Consider the following 12,477-nt stretch of genomic DNA (forward strand, 5'->3'; position numbering starts at 1 on the left):
AACATCATTCCATTTTTATTTATTTTTTTCCACGTTTTTTTTTCCAATCAGAGCATATTTTCGGTATATTAGATGGAATTTTTACCATCTTGAGCAACATCATTCCATTAAAAAAAAAATTCAATTTTTTTTGTAATCTGACCATATTGTCGGTATATTAGATGGAATTGTTACCATTTTGAGCAACATCATTCCATTTTTTTTATTTATTTCTTGTTATCAGTACATAAGATGGAATTTTTAGCATTTTGAGCAACATCATTCCCTTTTTTTTTCTTCTTTTTTTTCACTTTTTTTTGTAATCAGAGCATATTTTCGGTATATTAGATGGAATTTTTCCCATTTTGAGCAACATCATTCCCTTTTTTTAAATTATTATTATTATTTTTATTTATTTTTATTTTTGTAATTGTCTTGTAATCAGACCATATTTTCGGTATATTAGATGGAATTGTTACCATATTGAGCAACATCATTCCATTTTTTTTTTTTATTATTATTATTTTTTTTATCAGACCATATTTTCGGTATATTAGATGGAATTTTTAGCATTTTGAGCAACATCAATCCTTTTTTTTTTTTTTTTTTCTAAATTTTTTGTAATCAGACCATATTTTCGGTATATTAGATGGAATTGTTCCCATTTTCAGCAACATCATTCCCTTTTTTAAAAATATTATTATTATTTTCATTGATTTTTATTTTTTTTAATTGTCTTGTAATCAGACCATATTTTCGGTATATTAAATGGAATTTTTACCATTTTGAGCAGAGTCTTTACCTTTTTTAAAATTATTATAATTTTTATTTTATTTTTTTTAATTGTCTTGTAATCAGACCATATTTTCGGTATATTAAATGGAATTTTTACCATTTTGAGCAGAATCTTTACCTTTTTTTAAATTATTATCATTTTTATTTTATTTTTTTTAATTGTCTTGTAATCAGACCATATTTTCGGTATATTAGATGGAATTGTTACCATATTGAGCAACATCATTCCATTTTTTTTATTTTAATTTTTTTTAATCAGACCATATTTTCGGTATATTAGATGGAATGTTTAGCATTTTGAGCAACATCAATCCTTTTTTTTTAATTTTTTTCAAAAAATTTTGTAATCAGACCATATTTTCGGTATATTAGATGGAATTTTTCCCATTTTCAGCAACATCATTCCCTTTTTTAAAAATATTATTATTATTTTAATTGATTTTTTTTTTTAATTGTCTTGTAATCAGACCATATTTTTGGTATATTAAATGGAATTTTTACCATTTTGAGCAGAATCTTTACCTTTTTTTAAATTATTATAATTTTTATTTTATTTTTTTTAATTTTCTTGTAATCAGACCATATTTTCGGTATATTAGATGGAATTTTTACCATCTTGAGCAACATCATTCCATTTTTTATTTTTTCAATTTTTTTTGTAATCAGACCATATTTTCGGTATATTAGATGGAATTTTTACCATTTTGAGCAACATCATTCCCTTTTTTTTTAATTATCATGATTATTTTTATTTTATTTATTTTTTTAATTGTCTTGTAATCAGACCATATTTTGGGTACCGTATATTAGATGGCATTTTTTTACCATCTTTAGCAACATCATTCCATTTTTATTTATTTTTTTCAAGTTTTTTTTTACAATCAGAGCATATTTTCGGTATATTAGATGGAATTTTTACCATCTTGAGCAACAATTTTTTTTTATTATCATAATTTTTTTTTTCAAATTGTCTTGTAATCAGAGCATATTTTCGGTATATTAGATGGAATTTTTCCCATTTTGAGCAACATCATTCCCTTTTTTAAAATGATTATTATTTTTTTTTTTATTTTTTTTATTGTCTTCTAATCAGACCATATTTTCGGTTTATTAGATGGAACTTTTACCATCTTGAGTAACATCATTCCATTTTTTATTTTTTCAAAATTTTTTGAAATCAGACCATACTTTCGGTGTATTAGATGGAATTTTTACGATTTTGAGCAACATCATTCCCTTTTTTTAAATTATTATTATTATTTATTTATTTTTTTAAATCTTTTTTTTAATTGTCTTGTAATCAGACCATAGTTTGGGTATATTAGATGGAATTTTTTAACATCTTTGGCAACATCATTCCATTTGTTTTTTTTTCAAGTTTGTTTTAACAATCAGAGCATATTTCCGGTATATTAGATGGAATTTTACCATTTTGAGCAACATCATTCCCTTTTTTTATTTTTTATTTTTATTTTTTATTTTTATTTTTTTTTATTGTAATCATACCATATTTTCGCTATATCAGATGGAATTTTTGCCATCTTGAGCAACATCATTCCATTTTTTTTTTTAAAGTTTTTTTTATAACCAGAGCATATTTTGGGTATATTAGATGGCATTTTCACCACTTTGAGCAACATCATTCCATCTTTTATTTTTCATTTTTTTAATAGTTTTTTTTCTTGTAATCAGACCATATTTTCGCTATATCCGATGGAATTTTTACCATCTTTAGCAACATCATTCCATTTTTATCCATTTTTTTCACGTTTTTTTTTCCAATCAGAGCATATTTTCGATATATTAGATGGAATTTTTACCATCTTGAGCAACATCATTCCATTAAAAAAAAATTCAATTTTTTTGGTAATCTGACCATATTGTCGGTATATTAGATAGCATTGTTACCATTTTGAGCAACATCATTCCATTTTTTTTTTAATTTCTTGTTATCAGAGCATATTTTCAGTACATAAGATGGAATTTTTAGCATTTTGAGCAACATCATTTCCTTTTTCTTTTTTTTTCAAATTTTTTTGTAATCAGAGCATATTTTCGGTATATTTGATGACATTTTTCCCATTTTGAGCAACATCATTCCCTTTTTTTAAATTTTTTTTTTTTTTTAATTTATTTTTTATTTTTTAATTGTCTTGTAATCAGACCATATTTTCGGTATATTAGATGGAATTGTTACCATATTGAGCAACATCATTCCATTTTTTTATTTTTTATTTTTATTTTTTTTAATCAGACCATATTTTCGGTATATTAGATGGAATTTTTAGCATTTTGAGCAACATCATTCCTTTTTTTTTTTTTTTATTTCAAAATTTTTTGTAATCAGACCCTATTTTCGGTATATTAGATGGAATTTTTACCATCTTGAGCAACATCATTCAATTTTTTTTTTATTATCATAATTTTTATTTCTTCAAATTGTCTTGTAATCAGACCATATATTTGGTGTATTAGAGGGAATTGTTACCATATTGAGCAACATCATTCCATTTTTTATTTTTTTATTTTTTTTGTAATCAGACCATATTTTCGGTATATTAGATGGAATTTTTCCCATTTTGAGCAACATCATTCCCTTTTTTAAAATGATTATTATTTTATTTTTTATTTATTTTTATTTTTTTAATTGTCTTCTAATCAGACCACATTTTCGGTTTATTAGATGGAACTTTTACCATCTTGAGTAACATCATTCCATTTTTTATTTTTTCAAATTTTTTTGAAATCAGACCATACTTTCGGTGTATTAGATGGAATTTTTACGATTTTGAGCAACATCATTTCCTTTTTTAAAATTATTATTATTATTTATTTATTTTTTTTAATCTTTTTTTTAATTGTCTTGTAATCAGACCATAATTTGGGTATATTAGATGGAATTTTTTTAACATCTTTAGCAACATCATTCCATTTTTTTTTTTTTTCAAGTTTGTTTTAACAATCAGAGCATATTTCCGGTATATTAGATGGAATTTTACCATTTTGAGCAACATCATTCCCTTTTTTTATTTTTTTTATTTTTATTTTTATTTTTTTCTTGTAATCAGACCATATTTTCGCTATATCAGATGGCATTTTTGCCATCTTGAGCAACATCATTCCATTTTTTTTTTTTAAGTTTTTTTTATAACCAGAGCATATTTTGGGTATATTAGATGGCATTTTTACCACTTTGAGCAACATCTTTCCATCTTTTATGTTTCATTTTTTTAATAGTTTTTTTTTCTTGTAATCAGACCATATTTTCGCTATATCAGATGGAATTTTTACCATCTTGAGCAACATCATTCCATTTTTTTTTGTTTTAAATTTATATTTTGTAATCAGACCATATTTTGGGTGTATTAGATGGAATTTTTACCATGTTGAGCAACATCATTCCCTACACAAAGTACACAAAGAGGCCTCATCAGTGAAGCCGCTTGCACAGTGTGATATGGAGTGTAAGGAAAATGATTATGGAGTCAAATTACTGCCAAAAACACTAACACATTTTTTGGTTTTCACTCACGCCCAACAATTCACAAGTAAAAAAAACAATTTCTTCAGTTAAAAAAACGATTCCCAAGTAGGAAAATAATTTTCTGCAAATAAAAAATGAATTACAAATGTAGAAACATGTAAAAAAAAAACTATTTGCAAGTATAAAAACATATTTTTCAATTAAAAAAGACACAATTGTAAACAAAACATTTTTTTTCAGTTATCAAAAAAAAAAAAAAGAGTAAAAAAGTTTAAAAAAAATACATACAAACATTCTGCAACTAAAAAAAACGATTTGCAAGTAAAAAACAATATTTTCTGCAAATAAGAAAGCCATTCCCAAGTATATAAACCTTTTTTCCCGGGTTAAATAAAAAGTTTACAAGTATTACAAGTATTAAACAATTAAAAAACGATTTGAAAGTGAAAAAAAAATCAAAAAACGATTTCCTCAATTAAAAAAAGTTTTGCAAGTATAAATAAAACTTAATTTTCTTCAGTTAGAAAAACGATTCACAAGTAAAACTAATTTTCTGCAATTAAAAAAGCAATTTGCAAGTATGAAAACAACTTTCTTCAATTAAAAAAAGATGTGCAAGTATAAAAAATATTTTCTGTCATAAAAAAACAAGTCACCAGTAAAAAAACAAAAAAAAAACAATTTTCTGCAGGTAAAAAAAACATTTGCAAGTGTGAAAACAATTTCCTTCAATTAAATAAAAACGATTTGCAAGTAAAAACACTATTTTCTGCAAAAATTTAAAAAAAGATTTGCTAGTCAAAACACAATTTTCTGCAACTCGAAAATTATTTCCAAGTTCAAAAAATATTTCTTCAGTTTAAAAAACGATTCTAAGGTATGAAAACAATTTTCTGCAAGTAAAAAAACGTATTACAAATGTAGAAACAAGTAAAAAAAAACGATTCGCAAGTACACTTATTTTATTCTTTTAATAAAATAACAATTCGCAAGTATAAAAACAATTATGTGCAAGTAAAAAAAAAAAAACTATTTGAAAGTATAAAAACATATTTTTCAATTAAAAAAAGACTCATAAGTATAAACAAAACAATTTTTTTCAGTTATTAAAAAAGGAAAATAGTTACAAAAAAATATTTACAAACATTGTGCAACTAAAAAAACGATAAGCAAGTTATTTTCTGCAGGTAAAAAAGCCATTCCCAAGTATAAAAACTTTTTTTCAAGGTAAAAAAAAAAAAAGGTTTACAAGTATTAAAACATTTCGGCAAATAAAAAACGATTTGAACGTATAAAAGAACTTAAAAAAAATGTTTTTCTTCAGTTAAAAAAACGATTCACAAGTAAAACAAACTATTTTCTGCAATCAAAAAAGCAATTGGCAAGTGTATTGTAGCAATTTTTCACAAGTATATACACAATGTTACGCTATTAAAAAAAGATTTGCAAGTAAAAACGCAATTTTCTGCAAATAAATAAATAAAAATGATGTCCTAGTATAAAGATAATGTTGTGCACTTAAAGATGATTCTTAAATATAAAAACTAGTTTCTCAATTAAAGATTCGCAAGTATAAAAAACTATTTTCTAAAGTTAAAAAAAGATTCAGAAGTAAAACAATTTTCTAAAGTAAATAAAAAAGATTCAGAAGTAAAACAAACCATTTTCTGAAGTTAAAAAAAAGATTCAGAAGTTAAACAAAGTATTTTCTCCAAGTAAAAAAGCAATTAGCAAATATAAGAGCACATTTCTTCAATTAAAAAACGATTCTCGAGCATATAAACAATGTTATGCAATTAAGAAAAGATTCAAAAGTTCAAAAATAAATAAAAATTCTGCAATTAATTTTTTTTTTCCGAGTATAAAAACATTATCTTCCAATGAAAAGAACGATTTTAAAGTATAAAAATAAAATTTCTTCAGTTAAATTTATGCAAGTTAAAAAGCGATTCGCAAGTTTAAAAATAATGTTTTGTAATTCGGAAATTAATTGGCAAATTAAAACACAATTATCTGCAATTAAAAAAATATATTTCCAACTATAAAAACTATTTTGTGCACTGGAAAAAAAAAACGCGTCGAAAGTATTAAAACAATTTAATGCAAGTACAAAAAAAACAATTAACAAGTATAAAAACACAAATCTTTGAGTGATAATATTCCACCCTGCGCAATTCGACTCTACAACGACAGGTGGTGCTGCTGAGTCAAGTTAAGGCCGCCAAAGCTACTGTTATTAGCGTATGGTGCCGTCCGCCAAAAAGAAGAAAGAACAAGAAGCAGGGTGGGCAGTAAAACGGCGGACAGAAGACAGGGAAACAAGCTCAACCTGTAAGTTAACACATGTATTTTATCACCCCCTCGTAAATCATGCAATGTTATTCATTAATGCCTGCTGTTTTATTGTTATTTTGTTGTATTCAGCTGGGAAAACAGACGAGGCCTTAAATTGACTCAGCAGCACCACCTGTTGCTGTAGAGTGGGGATTACGGGTGTGTGGATCGGCCAAGGTATCAAAAGTTTCAACTGGGAAAAAAAAAAGTTTTTCACTGGCCGTGATTCAAAAAAAACATTTTGGTGTGTTTTGGGAGTTTTTGGCAGTAATTATTAAAAACAAAATCCTTTATGCTCAGTTTTTACCTTTTGTATTGATTCGATGAGACATGCAGGCAACACATGGTTATGATTGTTTGGGTGTAGTTATGGTTGTGTGGGTTTAGTTATGGTAGTTTGGGTATAGTTATGGTAGTTTGGGTATAGTTATGGTAGTTTGGGTTATGAAAGAGAACAGTCCCAGCACATCACACTTTATGTGGGGGGGGAAAAATGACCAAAATACTTTATAAGTGTAAATGAAAGTGAAGTGAAGAGTGCTACTGTGAAATTCATGTTTTTCATTCAAATAAATATTTTTCAAAGGTAAATCTCATGAACCTTTTCCTTTTTTTCTTCCTTTTCGTGCTGGGAAAGAGACGCACTTTTCCAGCAGATGGCGCTGTTGTTTTATTTTATTTTTTTCTTATGGCAACAAAGACTTCATGCATTGTTTTTATATTGATTATATCTCCAAACGAGAGTAAGTGATGACATGTAATTTTCTGATTTATTTATATTAAGTGGGATGAATTTAAGGCAGATGAATTATTATTATTATTACTGCTGTATGTATATTTATGAGGGGGTGCACAAAAAAATGTATTCACATCCGAATCGTGATTCACCCCCATTTTATATATACATACATATATGTATACAGTATATATATATATATATATACATATACAGTACATATATATACATATATATAAATATTATATGTATATATATATATATATATATATATATATATATATATATATATATATATATATATATATATATATATATATATATATATATATATATATATATAGTGTATTATTTAGTATAATAATCATATTTAAACTTTTTAAAACAGGTTACAGGTTACAACAGCTCCTTGTAGTTGCATAGAGATGGCCTATTTTTTTTATTTTTTATTATTAAAAATAAAAATATAAATATAAATAATAATGATAAAGAATGAAATAAAAATAAAAATAATATTTTTATATATATATGTATATATGTATATCTATATATGCATATATATGTATATACAGTGTGTATACCTATATATGTGTGTGTATATATATATATATATATATATATATGTGTGTGTGTATATATATACACATATATAAATATACATATATATATGTATATAAATATACATATATAGATATACATATATATAACGTACATACACACATATATGTATATATATACATATATATATATATATATTTATATATGTGTATATATATATATATATGTATATATGTATATCTATATATGTGTATATATATACATATATACATACATATGTATGTTTATATATGTATATATATATATGTATATCTATATATGTATATATATACATATATACATATATATGTATATTTATATATGTGTATGTATATACATATATAAATATACATATATATATATATATATATATATATATATATATAAAAATATATATATATATGTATATCTATATATGTGTATATATATACATATATACATACATATGTATGTTTATATATGTATATATATATGTATATCTATATATGTATATATATATACATATATATGTATATTTATATATGTGTATGTATATACATATATAAATATACATATATATATATATATATATATAAAAATATATAGATATACATATATACATATATATACATATATAAATATACATATATATGAATATATATACATATATAGATATACATATATATGTGTATATATGTATATAGACATACATATATATATATATATATATATATATATATATATATATATATATATATATATATATATATATATATATATATATATATATATATATATATAGTATTATTATTATTTTTATTTTTATTTTATTTTTTTAGTATTATTTGAATTTTTTATTTGTATTTTTAATAATAAAAACAATAAATTAGGCAATCTCTGTGCAACTACAAGGAGCTGTTGTAACTGTAACCTGTTTTGAAAAAGTTTAAATATAATTATTATACTAAATAATACATTGGGAGAATCAGGGCCGGCCCGTGGCATAGGCCGTATAGGCAAATGCTAAGGGCGCCGTCCATCACGGGGCGCCACGCCAGTGCCACAAATGTTGGGAGAAAAAAATAAAAAATAAAATAAAAAATAGTTGGTACTATTATTTCTAAATACAAAAAATAATCCCACGTTAATTAAAATGCAAAGTAAAGCCTATTTAATATAAATATTATTTGATACAACATTACGCTATGAGTTAGTATACAACAGTTTTGTACTATGTAATTAATTAATTAATTCAGTCATTATTAACATACTGAGATGAAGAATATCTTATTTTCAATAAGGTTGAAAGTATTTCTCATGATTCTTCTTCTTTGTACTCTGTAAGCACTATTATTTTGAACAACCTCTTAAACTGGATCATATCAGTACATTTTTTAACTTTTTTACTTAATCCATTCCATAATTTAATTCCACATACTGATATGCTAAAAGTTCTAAGTGTTGTACATGCATATAAATGTTTGTATTAGATCTCTCTCAAGCAGGTGTTTTTTGTTTACATTGTTATCGCCTTCTGGTTAGCTAATGTTTGCCCTGCAGGTAATAGTCACTTTTCCACCCCTTTATATATTAGGTATAGTTCCTCCCACTTCCAAAGACATGCACCTGGGGATAAGTTGATTGGCAACACTAAATTGGCCCTAGTGTGTGGCTGTGAGTGGGAATGTTGTCTGTCTATCTGTGTTGGCCCTGCGATGAGGTGGCGACTTGTCCAGGGTGTACCCCGCCTTCCGCCCGATTGTAGCTGAGATAGGCACCAGCGACCCCAAAGGGAATAAGCGGTAGAAAATGGATGGATGGATGGATGGATAGTTGTAAGTAAAAAAAAAAAGGTCAAAGACAAAGCTATTCGGATTCTTGTGAGTATATACACTTCACTGCCGATGTGGGGGGGGCGCCACCTAAAATCTTGCCTAGGGCGTCAGATTGGGGAGAATCGAGAATAGATTCTCAATCGAATTGTCATCCCAGGAAAAAATGAGCAATAGATAATACATGTCGTGTATAAACGGTTGCACAATGCATACACAAACAAAACAAAAACACAATTATTTTAGCACTGCGTAATAATAAGTAAATGTATTTTTTGTACCTTCTTCAGCTGTGGTCCGTATGGGTCGCAGTGGTACTCAGTTGTAGTACACTTTTTCACCACTTGTGGCAGTAATGACAATATCAAACAAACAGAAGAAGTCTGCAGCTAAAGTCATAGAGAAAAATTAGGACTAAAGTGGTGAAGCTGTATTTTTGTTTGCACTCTCATTTTATTGACAGTTTAGTTAAGTAACATATTCATTAATAATTTAATTACAACATCATTTGATCTCAATTTACTTTTTGTCAGTTATTGAGTCCCTCCTTAAGCAGTTTTTTTTTATAGTATATACTTTTCCAATCAGTCTGACCTGGGCCCAAAGTTGATGATAAGTAATAATAATTGTGATTTTGGTTGTCAAATGTAAGTAGATTATGTATACTTATTGAATATGATCAAAATCAAGAGTAAAATGACTAGTTCAGTGTCCTTCAGTGACCTTGTCAAAGAGGAAACCGGCTCTTTATCATAGTTGTTTTAGTTCCTGTTATCAAGGAAACAATCGATGGCAGCAGATATAAGCTAAGCTGTGGATCAGAATAGTTTAAACATACGCAAATATTACACGGTTAGTAGGGATTACTTGGTTCTGAAATATTGGCTATCATTTTGTTGTGGTTTTTATTGTAAACAGTCCATAGGTGGTGACATATGCCCATGCTTTGACAGTGACATCACTATTTACACATTTCCTTCATTTAAAAAAAAACGTTGTATACAACAGCAATACACAGGAAAAAATACAAAAATGATAAGTAGGAATAAAATGTACTTATGGGTGTAAAAAGTGTAAATACAACTGGAATTAAATTAGGACATGATTAAAAAATACACAATTGTACGTGTGTACACTTCAATGACTTCATATATCAGGAAAAAAGAGAAAAGTGAATAAAAATAAAGTAAATAAAATTTAAAAAAAGAAGTAAGTCAATATATTACATACATATACATATATATACACCAATACACATACATATATAAATGCATATATATTTGCATGTATATATGCATGTATATACATACATACACACATACATACATACATACATACATACATACATACATACATACATACATACATACATACATATATACATACATCTTGTACTGCTTATATATATATATATATATATATATATATATATATATATATATATATATATATATATATGTATTAGAGATGCGCGGATAGGCAATTATTTCATCTGCAACCGCATCAGAAAGTCGTCAACCATCCGCCATCCACCCGATGTAACATTTGATCAGAACCGCACCCGCCCGCCATCCGCCCGCCATCCGCCCGCACCCGCCCGTTGTTATATATCTAATATAGACGATGCAAGGCATTAGTGAGGTTATAAAGCTTTTGCCTGTTAAAAAAAGGAGACTGATCCAATGCAGCACAGACATTCGCGTGCCACGCTGTCACGACCCAGACGCACACCAGTGCGCAATCATATGGGAGCCCCGCTGAGCGCACCTCCAAGCGCGTCTCGCTGCCGGCGACGGCCGGGTATGGGCCCAACGCTCCAGCGCCATCCATTTTCAGGGCTAGTTGATTCGGCAGGTGGGTTGTTACACACTCCTTAGCGGGTTCCGACGTCCATGGCCACCGTCCTGCTGTCTATATCAACCAGGGTGAGCCCCACCCCTTTCGTGAGCGCACTGCGCGTGGAGTGACCCCTGGTGGCGGGCAGGTAAGCTGCGCGGGCGGAGCGCGCGGAGTGACCCCTGTTACGAGCCCCCGGCCACGGGGGTGGCGGGCAGGTAAGCTGCTTACCTGCTGCGCGTGACGCCGGCCGCGGCAAAGGCGGACGAGGCGGGGTGTCGGTGCGGTGGGCGCGGTGGTGACCCTGGACGTGCGTCGGGCCCTTCTCGCGGATCGCCTCAGCTACGGCTCCCGGTGGGGCCCTCTCGGGGGAAGGGGCCTCGGTCCCCCCGGCGAGGCGTCGGGGGCCTTCTCCGCACCGTAAAAGTGTCCATCTCTTTTTTTTTTTTCCTTCTGTTGTGGCATATGCTGCAGGTGCCTGCTCGTTTTTCGTATTTGGGTAACAACATTTAACTATGTATATATATTTCCGAATTGGTTTAACTGCCACCCGCCTGAATCTATTTAAAATCAAAATTTTTTTTATTTCAACCGCCCGACCCGACCCGACCCGACCCGACCCGCGGATAAAATCTAATTTTTTAAAATTTCATCCGCCCGGTCCGCGGATAATCCGCGGACTCCGCGGTTGTGCCCGCAAACCGCGCATCTCTAGTATGTGTATATATATATATATATATATATATATATATATATATATATATATATATATATGTATATATATATATATACATACATATATATAAACATATATATATATATATATATACATATTTTTATATATATATATATATATATTTATATATATATATATATATATATATATATATATATATATATATATA

The sequence above is a fragment of the Nerophis lumbriciformis genome, linkage group LG25 (genome assembly GCF_033978685.3).
Source record: "Nerophis lumbriciformis linkage group LG25, RoL_Nlum_v2.1, whole genome shotgun sequence".
Taxonomy (NCBI): domain Eukaryota; kingdom Metazoa; phylum Chordata; class Actinopteri; order Syngnathiformes; family Syngnathidae; genus Nerophis; species Nerophis lumbriciformis.